The sequence below is a fragment of the Aquarana catesbeiana genome, linkage group LG04 (genome assembly GCF_042186555.1).
Source record: "Aquarana catesbeiana isolate 2022-GZ linkage group LG04, ASM4218655v1, whole genome shotgun sequence".
Taxonomy (NCBI): Eukaryota; Metazoa; Chordata; class Amphibia; order Anura; family Ranidae; genus Aquarana; species Aquarana catesbeiana.
In genome coordinates this window covers 453,045,263-453,066,152 of record NC_133327.1, presented here as the reverse complement: position 1 = coordinate 453,066,152, position 20,890 = coordinate 453,045,263, and positions in this window count along the sequence as shown.

Below are 20,890 nucleotides of genomic sequence, written 5' to 3'. Positions count from 1 at the left end.
AGTGCACAAGTGTAGAGAAAGATGGGAGGCTGAGGTCCCAGACATTCAGAGAGAGGACTAGGATGACATGTGGGCACAGACGTTTCAACATCTGGTAGCAGCTAGGGACAGACTGATTCATTTTAAGTTCTTGCATAGGATTTACTACACGCCAGCTAGGCTGGCGTCTATTTGCCCAACAGTACAGGCGAAATGCTGGAGATGCTCTTTTGCTCCGGCAGCAGCTGAACATATATTTTGGAGCTGCCCTCAGATCAAACAGTTTTGGTCTGAGGTCACATTCTGTATATCAGAGGTACTGATGACTCCTGTCCCGGTGACGGTAAGGGTTTGCCTCCTCGGTTTGGTGGAAGAGGTGGTCCCGTCTTGGGCCCATAGAACTCTCCTAAGCATCCTCTTGTTCTATGGTAGGAAGGCCGTTTTGTTGAGATGGCGCAAACCGGGAGCACCTGATTTGCGCTTCTGGAAGGGGCTGGTCAATTCTATGATGCCACACTACAAAGCCATGTATCTTTCTAGAGGCTGCGGAAAGAAATTTGATAGAGTATGGCAGGCATGGTACAACTCTGACCTGACTGTAAATTAGCACCTGCACATGGGGGAAGACTGAAATATGTCTCTTTATACTGAGTGGTTTAGCTGAATGATTTGGGGCTCCCCCTTGGAAGTCTAGTCACAGTGGATAATGAGGCAAAATTTGCTGTATCCAGAGGACATATGGCGAATGAAAGGAGAGGGAACTGAGCAAAGGGGTTGGTGGGGGGGGGGGGGGCGGAGGGAGGAAACTTTTAGATTTTTATGTTAGTTAGTAACATTATTGTCAGTTAGACAGGACATGTCTATGTAAATATACCTGTATATGTTGGCCATGTTGGCTTACACCAACTCAGTGGTGAGATGAGTCGGTAATGTTATACGTTTGTAAGTGTTGTTAAAAACAATAAAAATAATTTTTCAAAAAAAAAAAGTAGCGCAGTGCCAAATTGTAAAAAGTGCTCTGGTCATTGAGCAGCCAAATCCTCCGGGGCTGAAGTGGTTAAGAGAAGTCTTTGGCAATCTTAACATGCCCATTGCAAAACACAAAGTAGAAGATCCTGCACAGTCCATCACCTTTTTAGGCATCACGTTAGACACACGTTCCATGCAGGCCAGCCTTCCACTTAATAAGTTGACTCGTATCAGGTCTGTTATTCAAACATTTGCCCATTCACAAGTTTGTACAAAAAAGATGTTACAGTCCTTATTGGGGATGCTCAATTTTGCCATGAGGATCACTCCTCAGGGTCATTCTTTTATCTCACAGCTTCTGGCTTTTCTACCACAGGCACCAGACCCAGACCAGGTAATTAGAATGGATCAATCAGCAATGGCTGATCTGGCCATGTGGGATGAGTTCCTGGATAACGGTGTGTCTATGTTTATCTTGGTAGCCTTTACCTATTCTCCTCACATAGTTACGGATGCTGCGGCCGCCACAGGATTTGCAGCAATTTTTGGCCCCCACTTGTTCCCAGGTACATGGCCTCAAGAGATTCTGCTGATCCCTGGGTTTAGTTAGACGTCCTCCTTGTATCCTTGTATCCAATAGTAGCAGCAGCTCAGGTTTGAGGTCACACCTGGGTAGGGCAAACGGTAACCTTCTCCATGGACGATCTGGCCACAGCCAGGGTAGGTCCAAATCCTTGGCCATAATGTCCCTTTTACGCAGGCTGGTTCAGCTTTCACTACAGCACAAGTTTAATGTTGACTGTTCCTTTATTTCCAGGAAAGTGCAATGTCGCAGCTGATAAGTTGTCTCATTTTAACTTTCCGATGTTTTTCCAACAGAGCCCAGGAGCCGATCCAACAACATCGCTCATCCCACATTGGTCGCAGCTGATAATGTACTAAGCAGTCACTTGCACAATGCCAAAAATCTGATCAATCAATCCCTGTCCCATAATACCGTAAAAGTATACCATACCACATGGAACGCTTTCTGCAGATTCCAAGTCTCTTACCCCAGGTTGGGTGTGGGTGACGTTAAATATGTTTTGGCTTTTGTGTCATATTGTCACACGGATTTGGCATTGTCCCATAATACGATCAGGTTGTACCTAGCCGGCATTGTGCCATTGATCTTGACGGAGAAGTCAGGGGAAGGGGCGTGTGGGGGAGGAAATATTAAGAGCTCGGTTTTAGATTCAGTTTGAGGACATGGTTTGACATCCAGGCTGATATGTCAGTTAGTAAATCAGTGATGCGTAAGGAGACTGATGGGGTGAGCTGAGGAGCATATATACTGTATATGCTCTTGAATGGACTATAAGCAATAATTGCCATTGGGCTTTTATCACCCCAAGCTCAATGTTATAATATAAAAAGTGCTCATTTATTAGAAAAAAAGTAGCTAAGGTGTTGAAAATTAAAGAGCTAGCTATCGAGTTGTGGCAGACAGATATTGGTCCTTAAAATGATTCTAGGCAGGGAATATAAAAAAAAAAAATACATCAGCACTGCAATTCAAAGAACTCAGGCATAGTTTGTTCAAGCAGATGTAGACCCAACCACTTAAATGCCATAGAAATTTTCGCAGCCATTGATACATACATAAGGGTCCTTGTTTGGGTACTTTTTACTATGGGGTACAGTGGCGCACTGTCCATAGGGGGCGCAGGGGTTCCGCCCCCCTAATCCATGCACCCAGCCCCTAATCACCATGCAGGGCACCGAACGTATGGATTCCAATGGGTTTTTCTTTTTTTTTAAAAAGCACGTGATTAGAGCCTGAGGCTCTAATTGGCTTTAAAAAAGGGTGGGCTCGGGGCACAGAGCACTGCACCCTGAGCCCACCCAGTTGTGTGACAATAGTGAATTAATATTCGCTATTGTCTTCCTGATTCTCCTCCCGGGCCAATTAGGAAGCGGGTCTTAAGACATGATTGGCCTGGAGGAGAAGCGATCGTATTGGGCGCCGAAAGAAGGAGGAGGGAAGCCGTCGAGGAGGAAGCCATTGTGAAGCCGAAGACGCAGGGTGAAGCCACTGAGGGGGAAGCCCCCATAAAGCCAGAGATACAGGAAGGAGCCAATGCTGCCCGCAACCTAGATGGGGCAAGTGCAGGGCTGGTGGGTGGATGAGCGATGAGCGACGGAGGGGGTGGTTTGACATCGATTGACTGATGGAATGCAGGGGGTGGCTTATTTGCCGCCGCCCCAAAAATGGAGCACCAGCCGCCACTGATGGTGTAACAATACTTTGCTCCGATCCCTAACAATATACTCGCTGCTAATCACCCTGTCATATGCTTTTTCAAGATTAAAAAAATAAGCTCCCGTGGTGACAAACATTGCCCACAAATATTATATTGTTTTTTTGCAGCGCTGTGTCTTGGCCTAGGCCAACAAGGCTCAGGCTTAGGGCGGCACTTTGTGGGGTAGGCGGCAAAAAGCCTTCCCCCTCCCCCATGTGAAAAAAGCCCACCACCTCCTCCTGAGTCTCACTCCCGCCTCCTGCGCAAATACAGTCCTAGGCGGCTTATGGGGCAGACTGTGCAGGGACTTTTCAGACTGACAGGGGCAGTCTCGGCTCATCTGGGCTGTGTTCAGGAGGGCTCGATCCGAGGAGCGGTCCTAGGCTCAGCCCAGAAGCTGTGCTGGGGGGGTAGAACAGTCTCGGCTGAGCTTGGGCAGGTGGCACGGTCATAATTATGTAATGGTAACCGACATTATGATTACTATTAGAAGAAGGATAATGATCATGTTACAGCAGATGCTGTAACTTATCATGCTTGTCATGTTTTAGAACTTAAGCTGCTCCCCACTGTGATTACAGTGAATGAATGGCTGGAGACATTTCTATTCACTATGATGACCATGGGGAGTCATGTCTGCAGTCTCTGATCATCTCCTGTACAATGTCCACAGCCTCTGATCATCTCTTGTATCATATCTGCAGTCTATGACCGATCATCTCTTGTATCATGTCCACAGTCTCTGACCGATCATCTCTTGTAGTATGTCTGCAGTCCCTGATCAATCATCTCTCGTATCATGTCCGCAGTCTCTGACCATCTCTTGTAATATGTCTGCAGTCTGTGACCGTCTCCTGTATTATTTCTGCAGTCTGTGACCATCTCCTGTATTATGTCTGCAGTCTGTGACCATCTCCTGTATTATGTCTGCAGTCTCTGACCATCTCTTGTATCATGTCCACAGTCTCTGACCATCTCTTATATCATGTCTGTAGTCTCTGATCATCTCTTGTATCATGTCTGCAGTCTATGATCGATCATCTCTTGTATCATGTCCACAGTCTCTGACCAATCATCTCTCGTATCATGTCCGCAGTCTCTGACCATCTCCTGTATTATGTCTGCAGTCTGTGACCGTCTCCTGTATTATTTCTGCAGTCTGTGACCATCTCCTGTATTATGTCTGCAGTCTGTGACCATCTCCTGTATTATGTCTGCAGTCTCTGACCATCTCTTGTATCATGTCCACAGTCTCTGACCATCTCTTATATCATGTCTGCAGACTCTAATCATCTCTTGTATCATGTCTGCAGTCTATGATCGATCATCTCTTGTATCATGTCCACAGTCTCTGACCAATCATCTCTTGTATCATGTCCGCAGTCTCTGACCATCTCCTGTATTATGTCTGCAGTCTGTGACCATCTCCTGTATTATGTCTGCAGTCTGTGGCCATCTCCTGTATTATGTCTGCAGTCTGTGACCATCTCCTGTATCATGTCCGCAGTCTCTGACCATCTCTTGTATCGTGTCCGCAGTCTCTGACCACCCCTTATATCATGTCCGCAGCCTCTGATCATCTCTTGTATCATGTCTGCAGTCTATGACCGATCATCTCTTGTATCATGTCCACAGTCTCTGACCGATCATCTCTTGTAGTATGTCCGCAGTCTCTGACCGATCATCTCTTCTATCATGTCCACAGTCTCTGACCATCTCTTGTATTATGTCTGCAGTCTATGACCGATCATCTCTTGTATCATATCCACAGTCTCTGACCGATCACCTCTTGTAGTATGTCCGCAGTCTCTGACTGATCATCTCTTGTATCATGTCCTCAGTCTCTGACCATCTCCTGTATTATGTCTGCAGTCTGTGACCATCTCCTGTATTATGTCTGCAGTCTGTGACCATCTCCTGTATTATGTCTGCAGTCTCTGACCATCTCTTGTATCATGTCCGCAGTCTCTGACCATCTCTTATATCATGTCCGCAGTCTCTGACCATCTCTTGTATCATGTATGCAGTCTCTAACCTTCTCTTGTATCATGTCTGCAGTCTCTGACCGTCTCCTGTATAATGTCCACAGTCTCTCACCATCTCCTGTATCATATCTGCAGTCTGTGACTAACTCTTGAGGTGGAGCTCTAATAGGAAGAGGTGGAGCCCAAAGAGGAAGGGGTGTTGTTTACAGATGAATGGGTGGATCTTAAACAGGAAGGGGTTTTAGTCTTGCCTAGGGCAGCACAAAACCAAAAGACACCACTGTTTTTTGTCCTGCAGAAAAAATTGCCTTTAGAAAATAATAGCAGAACAAATTAGGAAAACTACCATTTTAAAAATACACATTCAGTCTGGTATGACTGTAGATCATGCATGTGAAGTAAAGAAGTTGCAGGACATACATCAGCAGCATTAAGATGTAAAAATCCATCCTTCCTACCTCTAAATTTCCCCAGATACACAGCATTTTGCTAAAGGGTTTAAAGCCACTTTAAGTAACCAGTGCTTGCAAGACCTACACTGATCTTTCCATTTGCGTACAACCAAATTTCGCTGACACAGCTAAGCACATTGTCAATATAGCTTCTGGGAACCCTGCCTTGTATAGTGAGGAGGTTGGCGCATCTGACACTACCAGTAATGCCATGAAATGCATTACTGGTAGTTACTTTGTATGGCATGAACAACCCCTTTAGTTTAGTTTAGACATGTGCAATTCATTTCGTAAAACAAATCAAAATTTGGCTGAATTTTGCATCTTTCGGACATTCAGTGGCATCCGAATGTCCAAAGAAAAAAATATAGAATTTCAACTAATACAAAAGAAATTATAATGAAAATAACAAATGAATTTGGCATGATTTGTTGATTCGTTAAAGGTCTAATGAAACAAAAGGTCAACTCGGAGTAAATCTTACAGTCCAATCAGCTGGTTCATTTTGTGCTGGAGGTTGGATTACTGGTAAAGTGCATTCCTGAGAACTGAGTGAAAAGGGTGTTGTATTGTATTTGAGCATAGGAAAAGAGATATTGTCATTGTATGTAGGGTTGCACTGATACCAAGCATTTGCACGAGTACTTGTACTCGTGCAAATGATCCAATGCTTGATCTGATACTTAGGCAGCCTCAGAGGTAATAGGTGCGGCACTGGGGGAAGTTACAAGCACTGATCTCCCTGTATAGCTTTTCTGACATCCGCTTCTCCTCCTGTAGCTCCAGCGGGTGTCAGGGAGATCGGTGCTTGTAACTGCCCCCACCGCCACACCGATCACCCCCGGCTGTCCCCCTCTATGTTCCCTGTGTCCTCCTCTGGGTCCCCCTGCATCCTCCCTTGCTCTCTGTGTCCTCCTCCAGGTCCCAATCCGTTTTATCCTCCGGGTCCCTCTGCATCCTTCCCGGCTCTCCAGATCCTCCTTCAATCCCCCCTGTGCTCATTTGGTCCCCCCTGCCCTTCTTCGGTCTCCCCTGTCCTTCTCTTGCTCCTCCACCGGTCTCCCCCTGCCCCAGATCTTTCAGGATGGAAAGCAGAGGAAGGAGCCGGGAAAGCAGAGGAAGGAGCCTGTAAATCTGTCATTTACCCGGCTCATTCCTTTTTCAAATGAACAGAGTCAGTGATCACTGCCTCTGTCCATTCATCATAACTGGAACATCGTAACATGTGTTTATGATGCTTCCATTTATGAATGGAGAGGAGCCTTTGTCTCCTGTTCATTAATTTTCAGTGCAGCTGAGGCTGGAGAGAAAGGGACTGGGGAATCTGTGTCCTCAGTTGCTTTCCCTGTCTCAAAGGGGAGATATTAGGGGTCTGTTTAGACCCCTGACATCTCACCAAAGCCCCCAACAGGGCTGAAAAAAAAATGTGTTAAAAAAAAAAATACTGACCCCCCCCCTCAAAAAAAGAAAGCATTGTAAAAAAAATAACAGAAAAATATAAAATTGAAAAAAATGATTTAAAAAAAATAATTGTAAAAATTAAAATTGTAAAAAAAAAATTAAATAAAAATAAAAAAAACTACTGTAACATGTGCCACTGTCACATGACATTAAAAAAAGTATCAGTAATCGGCGAGTACTTGAAAAAAAGTATCGGTACTTGTACTCGGTCTTAAAAAAGTGGTACCCTAATTGTGTGCGTTAATGGAATCCATTACAAATGACTTTCCGAACTACGAATCGTTATCACGAAAATATATACATACATAATTAACGAATTATCCAAAAACGAAACAATTAAACAATAAAATTAATCGAATCGTTATAACAAATATCTATACTCCAGAGAAATAACAAATTATCTGAAAATGAATTAACGTAACATAACGAATATAACAGGACGAAATGATGTATTTTACGAATGAAAACGAAACTAAATTTTATGTCATGCACAAGTCTAGTTTTCTGTTTTCATTAATTTGAACCCATGCTCAACTTAAACCCAAAACTCATCCCAATAATTTGGAATGCACAATAATTGGTCATGTTGTCCATTTTTCTATAACCATAAATGGCAATAAACAGCTTCCCTATTTTTAGTGATAAAATTTTAAACTTAAATATATACTTCAGCTTTTTGAAATACACATCTATTGGAGACTGTACATTTGAAATGAAAATATCTCACAGTAATGCTGCGTACACACGATCGAACATTCCGACAACAAAATCCTGGGATTTATTTCCAACGGATGTTGGCTCAAGCTTGTCTTGCATACACACAGTCTCACAAATGTCGGAAATTCCGATCGTCAAGAACGCGCTGACGTACGACACGTACGATGGCACTATAAAGAGGAAGTTCAATGACCAGTGTGTCACCCTTTGGGCTCCTTCTGCTAATCTTGTGTTAGTAGAAGTTTGTGGGCACCGAGCTTCACACAGTAATATAAACACAATAGCTGGAGCTAATTACAATTAACAATACAAACAACAATCTCCCCCCTCCTCAGCCTATTCATCAACAGTTCGTCTCCTAGCCAGTGCTGGTGGCTAATGTGATCAGCTCACTCAATTTACATAAACACAGGTAGTTGGAGTTGATGACACCAGCATCTCCTCACAGGATGTGCCCCAACAGTATAAATCAGTCTTATCATTCTAATATGGCATATAAAGGGTTCCCAGAGTCTGTGTGTTTTGGGGGGACATGGAGCAAAATCCAAAGTAACACCAACCCCAGGGTCCCCAGGCATACAGCTCACAGAGAGCACCATTCCCCCAAATGCTAGGGCCCATAATCGGTGGGCAAGAGGCTTGCGTTCAGTCCCCTCCAATAGCCTCTGTCCCGGGTGAGTCTGTCACAGTACTCATCGTAGAGTTCGTGCTGTGCAGGGGCTTGGTGTTGGGGTTCTTACTTTGACCTAAGCCCAGTCCATGAACAGGGCAAGGAGGAGTTCATGGACCAAGAATTGTTTGCTCCAGCGTGACCCATTCTCGCACATGCCTTTGTTGCGGGAGATCCGTGAAAATAATTCTGATGATTTCAGGAATTATCTCCGGATGACGGGCCCCATTTTTCACCATTTGTTGGCTTTGCTGTCCCCTTATATTATGAAGCAGGACACCTGTATGCGGCAAGCCATCACTCCGGAAGAAAGGCTATTCGCCACCTTGCAGTACTTGGCAACAGGGAGAAGTCTACAGGACATCAAGTTCTCGACAGGCATCTCCCCCCAGGCTCTGGGGATCATTATTCCAGAGACCTGTTCTGCCATCATACAGGTCCTGCAGAAGGACTATATTAAGGTAAGATTTCTCCTTTAACATCACATTATTTGTATTTTATGTTTGCTAATGTATTGTATTTATTTCATCATTCCATAATTACCATGATTGTAATATGCCGGGAATGTCCTCTTTGTCCTCATGCATGCTGGAAGTTTTTAAAGTTTTTTTTTGTCCTTCCCTAAACACCCCCTAAAATGTGTACAAATGTTATTTGTGTCCTTAAATTCAGGCAGAGTGCCAGAGGCTTTTTTTGGGGTCCCAAAATCATTTGTAACCCTCCCTCCCCCCTACCGCTAAGTCAACCGATACCAATACTCTATCTGCTGACTTTGCCAAACCCATACACACTATACCTACCTCTTTTGTGGTCATATTTATGGATGAATTCACCAAAGCATGTAGTGAAAGGGCCTGCCTGAATACTTTCTAATGGTACTGTTTAAAGTTTTGTTCTCCTATTATCTTTATAGGTAATTGCAGAATGTAAAAATGTGCTTCAATTTGGACAGTGTGTATTCATATTTCTGGATTTTGACACTTCTTACCTGTCCAGTGGGCTGCCAATAGTGTAAGTAAGGAAGGGCTGGCCAAAGTAATACACATTATATATGCATTCAGCTCTCAACGAAGTGGAGAGGGTTACCTGTCCAAAACATACCGCCCCCCTAAAATTTTTACAATGGGCCATCAGAGGGGGTGACGAATTTGATAAGTGGACCTTAGATTTTTTTTCTTTAAATACCCACAGGAATGGAAGACTGTGGCTTCCCAATTTGCCCAGCGGTGGGACTTTCCCAACTGTGGAGGGGCAATAGATGGGAAACACGTCCACATAGTCCCACCCCCCAACTCAGGGTCATACTATTAGAACTATAAGGGGATTAATAGTATTGTGATGTTGGCGGTGATGTCGGCGACATATGATTTTCTCTATGTGGATGTGGGGAAGAATGGCCGGATGTCGGATGGTGGAGTCATCACCCAGACCGAGTTCTACGGATGGCTCCAGAGTGGTGGCTTGGGATTGCCACCTCTGGAAGATAACGTGGCTGGTCTGCCATTCGTCTTTGTCACTGATGAAGCATTTGGGCTTGGTGAACACCTGATGTGGCCATTCCTCATGAGGACCCTCACCCCAGACCAGAGGGTTTTTAACTACCGTCTGGCTGGAGCCATAAGAGTGGTGGAGAATGCTCTCGGGATAATGGCCTATTCCTTACGCCAATCAACATGGCGGAATATAAACTTAACCATATAATCCTTGCATGCTGCATTCTCCACACATTTTAAGGAGAAATTCTATGAACTATGTGGCCTCAGTTGGGCCTTAGGCCGGATTTCAAGACCAAACCCTGGCCCTGGCCCTGGCTGGCCGTCCTGGCTTGCCCCCCCAAAGCGCACGTGAGATCCGTCCAAAATATATGGAGTACTTTGCGGGTAGGGGGCCATTGATATGCCAGAAAATGTTTAAGAAACATTTTTTAAATAAATTTGTATTTTAAACTGAAAGGATATTTCCTTTGATTTACTGCTTGTTTTTCTTTTAAGCTGTCCCCTAGGTTATCCAATGGGCTTATTTTTTGGCCACTTTCTTCAATAAGGCAAACGTAATTTATTTAATACATGGGGTGACAATCTCTCCTTCAGCTAATTATTATGTTGTGGGTATGCTACACACACACACACCTTGTTTTTGTTGTTAATGTTTGTAATGGTAAAAATATTCATCATTTTCAGCCCCAATGAATTTATTTTTTTGGAGTGATGAAAATGGCCTGATGCAAATTATAAAGCACTGTGGGTGTTATTTACTAAAGGAAAATTCACTTTGCACTACAAGTGCACTGCAAAAGTGCACTTGAAAGTACACTGAAACTGCACTGAAAGTGCACTTGTAGTGCAAAGTGGATTTGCCTTTAGTAAATAACCCCCATTGTCACTGTAAACAACAACTTAAGCAAAAAACTAAAAATGCAGGGACTAATGCGCAAAACCACAACCTCACCAATGAAAGTCCAGCCTAAATATTCAAAAATAGTACCAGATGGATAAGCTGCCAAAATAGAAGAGTGCACTCATACACCCCAATGGATAGGTAATTGAAATAAGGTATGGTATGTGGTGCTAATCTATCCCTAAGTACCAAAATACAGAAAGGGCTCAACAATGCTGCACCAATCTGTATAAAATACAATCTTCCTATTGCAAGTGCAAGTATGTAGCAATACCTTAAGACCAATACAAAAACCGGGGGCAGCCACAGATTGCTACCACACTATAGCATATAACTTCTTACTACCAAGTGCAAAGTGCATATAAGTTAAAAATACCACACGATAACCCAAGCATCACAATATTAACTAGTGAGTCTTCATGCTTAAAAGATACACACAATAATAAAGTGCTTCGTGCAAGGTGCAGCTCCTGTTGTGATTAATGATGTAAATAATAAAAAGTGACACAATTTGCAAAATTATCCTAAATTATATAATATGTGACTGAAAATACAACCCAAAAATGCTCAAGTGCAAAAAAAAAACTTTTTGTATGGTTCCTCGTGCTATAAAATATTAAGTGTACAATGCTCCTCTACAAAATAAAACTCTTGTTATCAAAAATCCAAAATGACCTGATGTGCACAGTACTCATGAATGCAGATATGCGACTATAGATGCGACTATGAGCCACGCATCAGTACACAGAAAGTGACAATTAAGCAATATAATCATACATGCATCTATGCGACTTAAGATGCGATAAAAACCCCGCATTCACATATAGACAGTGCAGTACATGAAAAGTGACAATAGTGCAATAAAGTCCACACAAACGCTGTTATCATGCAATGTGACTCCTAATGTCCACACAAAAAAAGTCTATTTATAAAGTGTAAATACAAGTGACTTGTGCTGAATTCTTCCACTTCAATTCTGGTGCACACACCAATTGTTTCCCCCAGCCTCTCACCTCCAGTGGCGGCCCCCAATGGGCCGAATCAAGCGGATGGATGGTGCTTTAGTAGAGAGGATGGGTTTCCTGCAGCGATTCACCTTCCCAGGAGGGTGTCCGTGGATCTGCTCTCTGTGATGATCTCCGCCACTCACAACAATCTCAGAATGGTGATATAATACACTATGGAAGCTACTCTTTTCCTCCTTATCACCATTCTAAGATTGTTGTGAGTGGCGGAGATCATCAAACAATTGGTGTGTGCACCAGAATTGAAGTGGAAGAATTCAGCACAAGTCACTTGTATTTGCACTTTATAAATAGACTTTTTTTGTGTGGACATTAGGAGTCACATTGCATGATAACAGCGTTTGTGTGGACTTTATTGCACTATTGTCACTTTTCATGTACTGCACTGTCTATATGCGAATGCGGGGTTTTTATCGCATCTTAAGTCGCATAGATGCATGTATGATTATATTGCTTAATTGTCACTTTCTGTGTACTGATGCGTGGCTCATAGTCGCATCTATAGTCGCATATCTGCATTCATGAGGTCTGTGCACATCAGGTCATTCTGGATTTTTGATAACAAGAGTTTTATTTTGTAGAGGAGCATTGTACACTTAATATTTTATAGCACGAGGAACCATACAAAAAGTTTTTTTTGCACTTGAGCATTTTTGGGTTGTATTTTCAGTCACATATTATATAATTTAGGATAATTTTGCAAATTGTGTCACTTTTTATTATTTACATCATTAATCGCAACAGGAGCTGCACCTTGCACAAAGCACTTTATTATTGTGTGTATCTTTTAAGCATGAAGACTCACTAGTTAATATTGTGATGCTTGGGTTATCGTGTGGTATTTTTAACTTATATGCACTTTGCACTTGGTAGTAAGAAGTTATATGCTATAGTGTGGTATCAATCTGTGGCTGCCCCCGGTTTTTGTATTGGTCTTAAGGTATCGCTACATACTTGCACTTGCAATAGGAAGATTGTATTTTATACAGATTGGTGCAGCATTGTTGAGTCCTTTCTGTATTTTGGTACTTAGGGATAGATTAGGGCCACATACCATACCTTATTTCAATTAAGCAAAAAAACGCTATTGAGCATTGAAAGAAGCCACACATTGTTGAGTAGAAACATTTTTACTCTGTGCACATTCACATGTGCGTTTAGAAAAGGGTTTTTAAACAAACCAACATATTTTTGGAATATATTTTTTTTTTGACAGTAGAAATATCCTTTTTTGTGGTAAACAGGCATGTTTTTAAAACCATAAAACAACTTTGATAAATTGAAGGCAATATCAGACATTAGTATGTCCAAACTGTGTTGATCTTGCCTTCATCAGATGGGGTGATGTCACCCCTGGGAAAGCCAAATTTTGAAGATGCACACAAATTGATAGTCAAAATGGGGATTTCCCTCCTGATCCCACGCCTAATGTCAACATGTGCTAGCTCCCATCATGGGGGATCAATGGAAGTGTTTCGGGGGTACAACCCCTTCCTTTCATCTACTTTAGTTGCGAGGAAGGGGTTGCACCCACAAAAAGCGTACATTGATATCCCATTATGGCAGATAGCACATGTTGACACACTGTGTGCATCTTCAAAATTTGGCTTTCAAAATTTTTTAGAAAAGTTAGAAAAATATGAACAATTTGATAAATTTTGGTGTGTTTTCGATTCTGCCTAAAACATCAATGATGATTTGAGTCTTTTTTCAACATCATTGATGTTTTCCTTGATCTTCTGTAAATCCCTATTGCACACCATGATCTCCCTGATGAGGATCTGGGCACTTGCGAAATGTGTTTCTTCTTCCACAACATCCATATCACCTAAAACACACCATGTATTATAAATATGCAGGCATACAGTGGGGACGGAAAGTATTCAGACCCCCTTAAATTTTTCACTTTTGTTATATTGCAGCCATTTGCTAAAATCATTTAAGTTCATTTTTTCCTCATTAATGTACACACAGCACCCCATATTGACAGAAAAACACAGAACTGTTGACATCTTTGCAGATTTATTAAAAAAGAAAAACTGAAATATCACATGGTCCTAAGTATTCAGACCCTTTGCTCAGGATTTAGTAAAAGCACCCTTTTGATCTAATACAGCCATGATTCTTTTTGGGAAAGATGCAACAAGTTTTTCACACCTGGATTTGGGGATCCTCTGCCATTCCTCTTTGCAGAACCTCTCCAGTTCAGTCAGATTGGATGGTAAACGTTGGTGGACAGCCATTTTTAAGTCTCTCCAGAGATGCTCAATTGAGTTTAAGTCAGGGCTCTGGCTGGGCCATTCAAGAACAGTCACGGAGTTGTTGTGAAGCCACTCCTTCGTTATTTTAGCTGTGTGCTTAGGATCATTGTCTTGTTGGAAGGTAAACCTTCGGCCCAGTCTGAGGTCCTGAGCACTCTAGAGAAGGTTTTCCTTCAGGATATCCCTATACTTGGCCGCATTCATCTTTCCCTCGATTGAAACCAGTCGTCCTGTCCCTGCAGCTGAAAAACACCTCCACAGCATGATTCTGCCACCACCATGCTTCACTTTATTTACAGGTGATGAGCAGTGCCTGGTTTTCTCCACACATACCGCTTAGAATTAAGGCCAAAAAGTTCTATCTTGGTCTCATCAGACCAAAGAATCTTATTTCTCACCATCTTGGAGTCCTTCAAGTGTTTTTTTAGCAAACTCCATGCGGGCTTTCATGTGTCTTGCACTGAGGAGAGGCTTCCGCCGGGCCACTCTGCCATAAAGCCCCGACTGGTGGAGGGCTGCAGTGATGGTTGACTTTCTACAACTTTCTCCCATCTCCCGACTGCATCTCTGGAGCTCAGCGACAGTGATCTTTGGGTTCTTCTTTACCTCTCTCACCAAGGCTCTTCTCCCCCAATAGCTCAGTTTGGCCAGACGGCCAGCTCTAGGAAGGGTTCTGGTCATCCCAAACGTCTTCCATTTAAGGATTATGGAGGCCACTGTGCTCTTAGGAACCTTAAGTGCAGCAGAATTTTTTTTTGTAACCTTGGCCAGATCTGTGCCTTGCCACAATTCTGTCTCTGAGCTCTTCAGGCACTTCCTTTGACCTCATGATTTCTCATTTGCTCTGACATGCACTGTGAGCTGTAAGGTCTTATATAGACAGGTGTGTGGCTTTCCTAATCAAGTCCAATCAGTATAATCAAACACAGCTGGACTCAAATGAAGGTGTAGAACCATCTCAAGGATGATCAGAAGAAATGGACAGCACCCGAGTTAAATATATGAGTGTCACAGCAAAGGGTCTGAATACATAGGACCATGTGATATTTTCTTTTTTAATAAATCTGCAAAAATGTCAACAATTCTGTGTTTTTCTGTCAATATGGGGTGCTGTGTGTACGTTAACGAGGTAAAAAAATTAACTTAAATGCTTTTAGCAAATGGCTGCAATATAACAAAGAGAGAAAAATTTAAGGGGGTCTGAATAATTTCCATCCCCACTGTACATCTATTACCAGAAGTAGTGGTCTCAGACACTCACCTGTTGTGGTCACTATTTTGCCCACTTCATAAACCTCTCCTTCCTCCACACCCTGAGGTTGTGGTTTTGGGATTTCCCCTTCTTTATGAGGTGGGGGGGTCCCTGGTGACCTCAGACGTCCCGAGTCTTTTCTCCCCTATGTGAATCAAAAAAAGGTATACTTAGCAAACAGATATTTGAGGGCAGAAATATAATATGAAACATTGCTTGGAAGTGTCGTCCAATTGTTTGTTTTGGCAGAGTTTCAAGCTGAAGCCATGATTTTTTCCCTTTCTTAAAGCTTGAATACTTACCTTTTTTGGTAAAGTATCACACATGTAGAGACCCCTAGTATCCACTGGATCACCTGTGTGGGACACCCTAAAAAGTTTGTTCTGGTGTCCCACACTAGTGCTCCTGCGTCCAGATGTGTAAACAGCTGCTGAGTGTCCTCTCCTTACACTGAATCTAGTTTGCATTTCATTATAGTTACAAACCCATCTAGACAACAATGTACTAAACTTATTTTAATACAAATAGGCATGACCAAATGTCCTAGAAAAACAGGAGTATTGGCGGGTCTCTGGATTCCGAGTTCTCCAAATGTCTCTCAGTCCAGTTTCCCTCATAAACTCAGTTAAGCGGGTATTCCCTGTGTTTCTGATTTGTGCAGGGGGGGAAATCTATCTAACCTCCAATCTGTTACCATATTGAAGTCCCCCATTACTATCACTGGGACCCCAGGCTTGTCCATCATAAAATCAACTAAGTCGCACAAAGTCGAGATATCAGAAGGAGTAGGGAGATAAAGATTTGCCAGTATGCAGGGTCTATCCTCCATCCTACAGTATAAAAAAATATATCTTCCATATTCATCTATTTTAGAGTGTATAAGGGAAAAGGCCACATCATTTCTGATAAGAATGCTGGTCCCTCTAGAATAAGAAGTATGAATGGAGTGAAATTCTGTCCTATATTCTCAGCATCTAAATTGAAGAACAGTAGCCTTGGTGAGGTGTGTTTCCTGCAAGCACAGAATGGCTGCTTCGTAAGTTTTTGCTATGAGGAGGACTGCCGCCTTCTTCCCTGGATCACCCATTCCCCGGATGTTCCAGGAACATAAAGTACATTTTTTAGGGTGCATATTTTTGATCATCAAAAATTAATTCTCTGTGAAAAAAAAGAAAAAAGAAAAAAACCTTTTCTCTTTTCGTGGGGCTCCATATGTGTATTAAATCCAAACATTCTAATAATCCTTACACACCATTTGCATCTCTTGCATTCCTTTTTACATCCCATTTTTACCTCCCCACTGGGCCCTCTAGGGGGCATCCTAACGTGACCGTTCCACATTCTAGTGAGTTTATGTGTTTTTAATACCTCTTTTTTTAACATATAACACTTTCCCCACCCTTCCCCTACATCACCCCTCACCCTTCCCACCCTTCCCCTATGACAAAAAATATGACAGACAAGACACACTAAACATTCAACGAGAAACACAGAGGTGAAAAACTTTACACAATATCCCTCCACTACTAAGGGAGACATAGACATCTCCCTCTTCACTACCTCCCCTCCCACTCGTCTACTCCCCAATCTAGTGTACATTCATGCGGTAATAGTTAAATCATGATTAAATCATAAAAAGTGATAATCTTATATAATCAAAAGTATCCTATAGTGTCAAAAAGTTAATCTTTCAGTGTGTATAAATGTAATTCATAATGTTTCATAAGATCCTCCTGGGGAAAGGAAAGCAGAATTCCCTGTTCCCATGCTCTTTAAAGTTTCTTCTTATAAGCTACTATCAATTCCTCAACTCTTTCTGGATTGTCAAGAAAAACAGTCTCTCCCATGGCATTTATTCGTAGTCTTGCTGGGTATAGCAGGGCATACTTTACTTTTAGTTGTTGCAGTTTGCACTTGGCTTCCCCAAACCTTGCCCTCTTTTTCTGTAATTCTGGAGAGAAGTCAGGATACATAGAGACCCGGTTCCCATTATACATAATGTTGCCTATTTCCCTGGCTTTATTTAGGATAGTCATTTTGTCCTTGTAGAAGAATAATTTCACCAAAAAGGATCTAGGAGGGGCTCCCGGTTGAGGGGGTCTGGGGAGAACCCTATGGGCTCTTTCCAGAGCAAAAAAGGGCGAAAAGGACTGATCCCCAAACAGCTCCTTAAACCATTTTTCCAAAGAAAGGATGGGGTCCGAGCCTTCACTATGTTCAGGAAGTCCTACTATTTGTACATTCTTCCTGCACATCCTATTCTCCATTTCATCGAATTTTGACAGGTAGTTAATCATTTGCTCCTTTAAAGTATCCAGCTCTCTTTTCATTGGGTTCACATCATCCTCCAGTGTGCTAAAGCTTCCTTCTAAAGCCGTAGTACTTTCCCGTACCTTCTGCATGTCATGTCTCACAAGTGACAGTTCTTCCTGCACCGTTTTAAGTTGTATGGATATTTCATCTATGGAAGATTTGCAGGAGTTAATTGCAGACAATATGTCTTTTAATGACGGTTCTGGTTCCCCAGAGTTTACCACTTTTGGAGGTGGTGTTGTTTGCCTCTGCGCTTCCTCCACCCCCTCTGCTGGTATATTTCCTATAGTGGTATTTAGTCCTGTTATAGGGGCTGCTTGACCCTAGCCCTGATTTTGGCTTCTCCTGGGGGGATTTACCCCTGACTGCAATTTTGATAACATGCTGGTGTGTGCTGACTGTTGGTTAGTTTTTGGAGGGGTCTGCCCATGTGAGAACTCCTTTAATTTGGCGGCAGCAGCTTGACTCACTTTAGTGGTACGTTGTGATGGCATAATCATTTACAGACATATAGGTTAAAGGATATTGTATTAGGGGTATCTCCCAAAGTTCAGAGTACAAAAAGACTCAGGAAAACTACTGCATGGACCAGCCCTAGTTACCCAGATATGGGTCATAAAAATACACAAGCCAGAGACATATTAGAAAGAAATGGGTATCTCTCACCAAAGTCCAGCAACCTCTGTCCTAAATCTCTGTTCTGGTGTCCTCACTACCACTGTCTCATCCCAGCTGTACTCTCATCTCTTCCCTCTGCACATCAGCTGGGTTCAGTGTGTCAGCCTGTCAGAGTTCCGATGGGAGGCACGCTCCAGCGGCGACACTCCCCCCCCGTCTCCAAGCAACACTGCCGCAAAGCAAATCAGCGTCTCCGAGGCAAGGACGGACCGACAGGACAGACTGGGATCCGAGCATCACTGGATGTCTCCTCTCACCAGCGCCCATCCGACATCAGCAGGTCAGCGGGTCCCAGGGACATCCAGAGGAGATCTCCACAAAATGGGTAGGGACTGTGGCTGGGGTGAGATTAGGCAAGAGGGGAGGGGGAGAGAGATGGCATTCTCACATCTCCCGTGTCGCACCGGCGCCAACATCTGCTTCCAAACAAACAAGATATTTGGGGGACATACCTTCACATTAAAGCTGGTGCAGCCATAAGACCATACAATAGAAGAAAAATATTACAGCGCACACAAATTCACCTCCAGCAAGGCTAGTTTAAAAACACCTAAACATTCTCAAAAAGCCATTGTCAAAAATATGGGGATTTGGTCACACACATTTTGTCGCAGTAAGTGGGCTTAGCACCATATAGCAATATGGTGTGACCAAATCCCCATATTTTTGAAAATGGCTTTTTGAGAATGTTTAGGTGTTTTTAAACTAGCCTTGCTGGAGGTAAATGTTTTTTTGCAGACATCCGCTTCCAGTCACGCCCCCTACCGAGTGGGTCATCCTCAAATGGATGACCAAATGTAGTTAACCTGCATCTGCAAAAAACATCGCATTAGTGGGCGAACAAACGATGTTTACTACGAACGATTACTGTGCCCACGAACCTGAAAGTTGCCATTTTAAACTGTACAACAGTAAAGAAAATCACATGGAGCAGCATGCAAGTAATAATAATAATAGGAACACACGACAAAATACTTTACTTTTTTGCAGCACTCTCTTGTTCCTTCTGTACTGATCCTGCTCCCTCAATGTGAGGTCTGACCATCGTTTCCTCAGTTGATCCTTGGATCACCGTACCCCAAAATTCTTCGGAAGACTTCTCACAACTTTACTCACGATCCTGGCCTTTCTCACATTTTGGTTTGGGTAAGGTCCATGCTTCCGGTCATAGTCGGCCCTCTTCAAGATGTCCACCATCTCCACCAACTCTACAAAGGTCATATTTGAGGCCCTAAATCTCCTCCGGGTTCGAGACGTTCACGGCTCTGGGCTTTTGTCGTTGCTGCTGCTGTCTTCATGCACTTGTTCTTTCTTTGCCATGTGCTCTCCCACTGCGCCGAAAGAGAAGGGGCGGGGAATATAGTAGATAGAAGGTCAGGGGTGGGCGGAGTTTCATGCACGCGCAGTGTATATAAAGCGTAACAGGAGTGTCGTACGTATGATCTGTGAGTGGAGGAAGGAGTAGCAGAAGCGCCGATCGTGATAACAAGGGTACAATTTTAACTTGGGCCTATACTGCTTATAGATTGAGGCCTATAGTGGGACAAGATTAGGAGAGTTTAGCCTGACATTAGGGTTTGTCTTGTGTTGTGTCTTGCAGAGAAAATGGATATATTGAATGATCAGGACTTTATCCCCATATTTATTGATATGTACAGGGAGCTGCCCTGTCTGTGGCAGGTAAACCACCCCTTTTTAACAATAAAAGAAATAGGCAGGCAGCGCTGGATCAATTGTTGGAATTGGTGAAGCCGCAGATCCCCACGGCAATGATCAACTATTTGAAGGCCACAATTGGTGGCATGAATAGGGAGTGCAAGAAGGTCCAGGATTCCATGAAATCAGGAGCTGCAGCAGATGACATTTATGTACTCAGGCTGTGGTACTATGACAGACTGCATTTTCTGGCAGACCAGAGTGAACCCAGGTCAGCACTCTCCAGTCTTCCTTCAATGCTCCCTTCCACCCCAGCTGAGGCTTCCGACGTCCAACCTGAGCCTTCCAGCCAGGAAGATGTGGATGAGCCCAGCTTGAGCCAGGTATAGCATTGTTCAACATATTTCTTGGTAAAAAATTAATGATGCTAACTAGATGTTATTATTGATTACTAATTTTCTTAACAAAGTGTTTTACATATCAATAGACAGTAGTGGCCCCAAATGATTGGAACAAGAATGAAAAATGCTGGGGTCAGAATAATAGTCTTTTCTATTTGTTAACATTCAATTTGCAACAGTCATGAGCTGAAAATTGTGTGTGATTGATGAACAAAAAACTAAAACTATGTCCCTTTTCATACACAGGAAAGCCTCAGCCAGGAGGAGGCTGTGGAAAGTGGCAGCCAGGAGGTGGTGGGGGTAAGTGGCAGCCAGGAGGTGGCTGGGCCCAGTAGCCTGACCAAATCCCAGGTCTCTCCCCTCTGCCTTAAAAAAAAAAGGCCCAGGAAGGG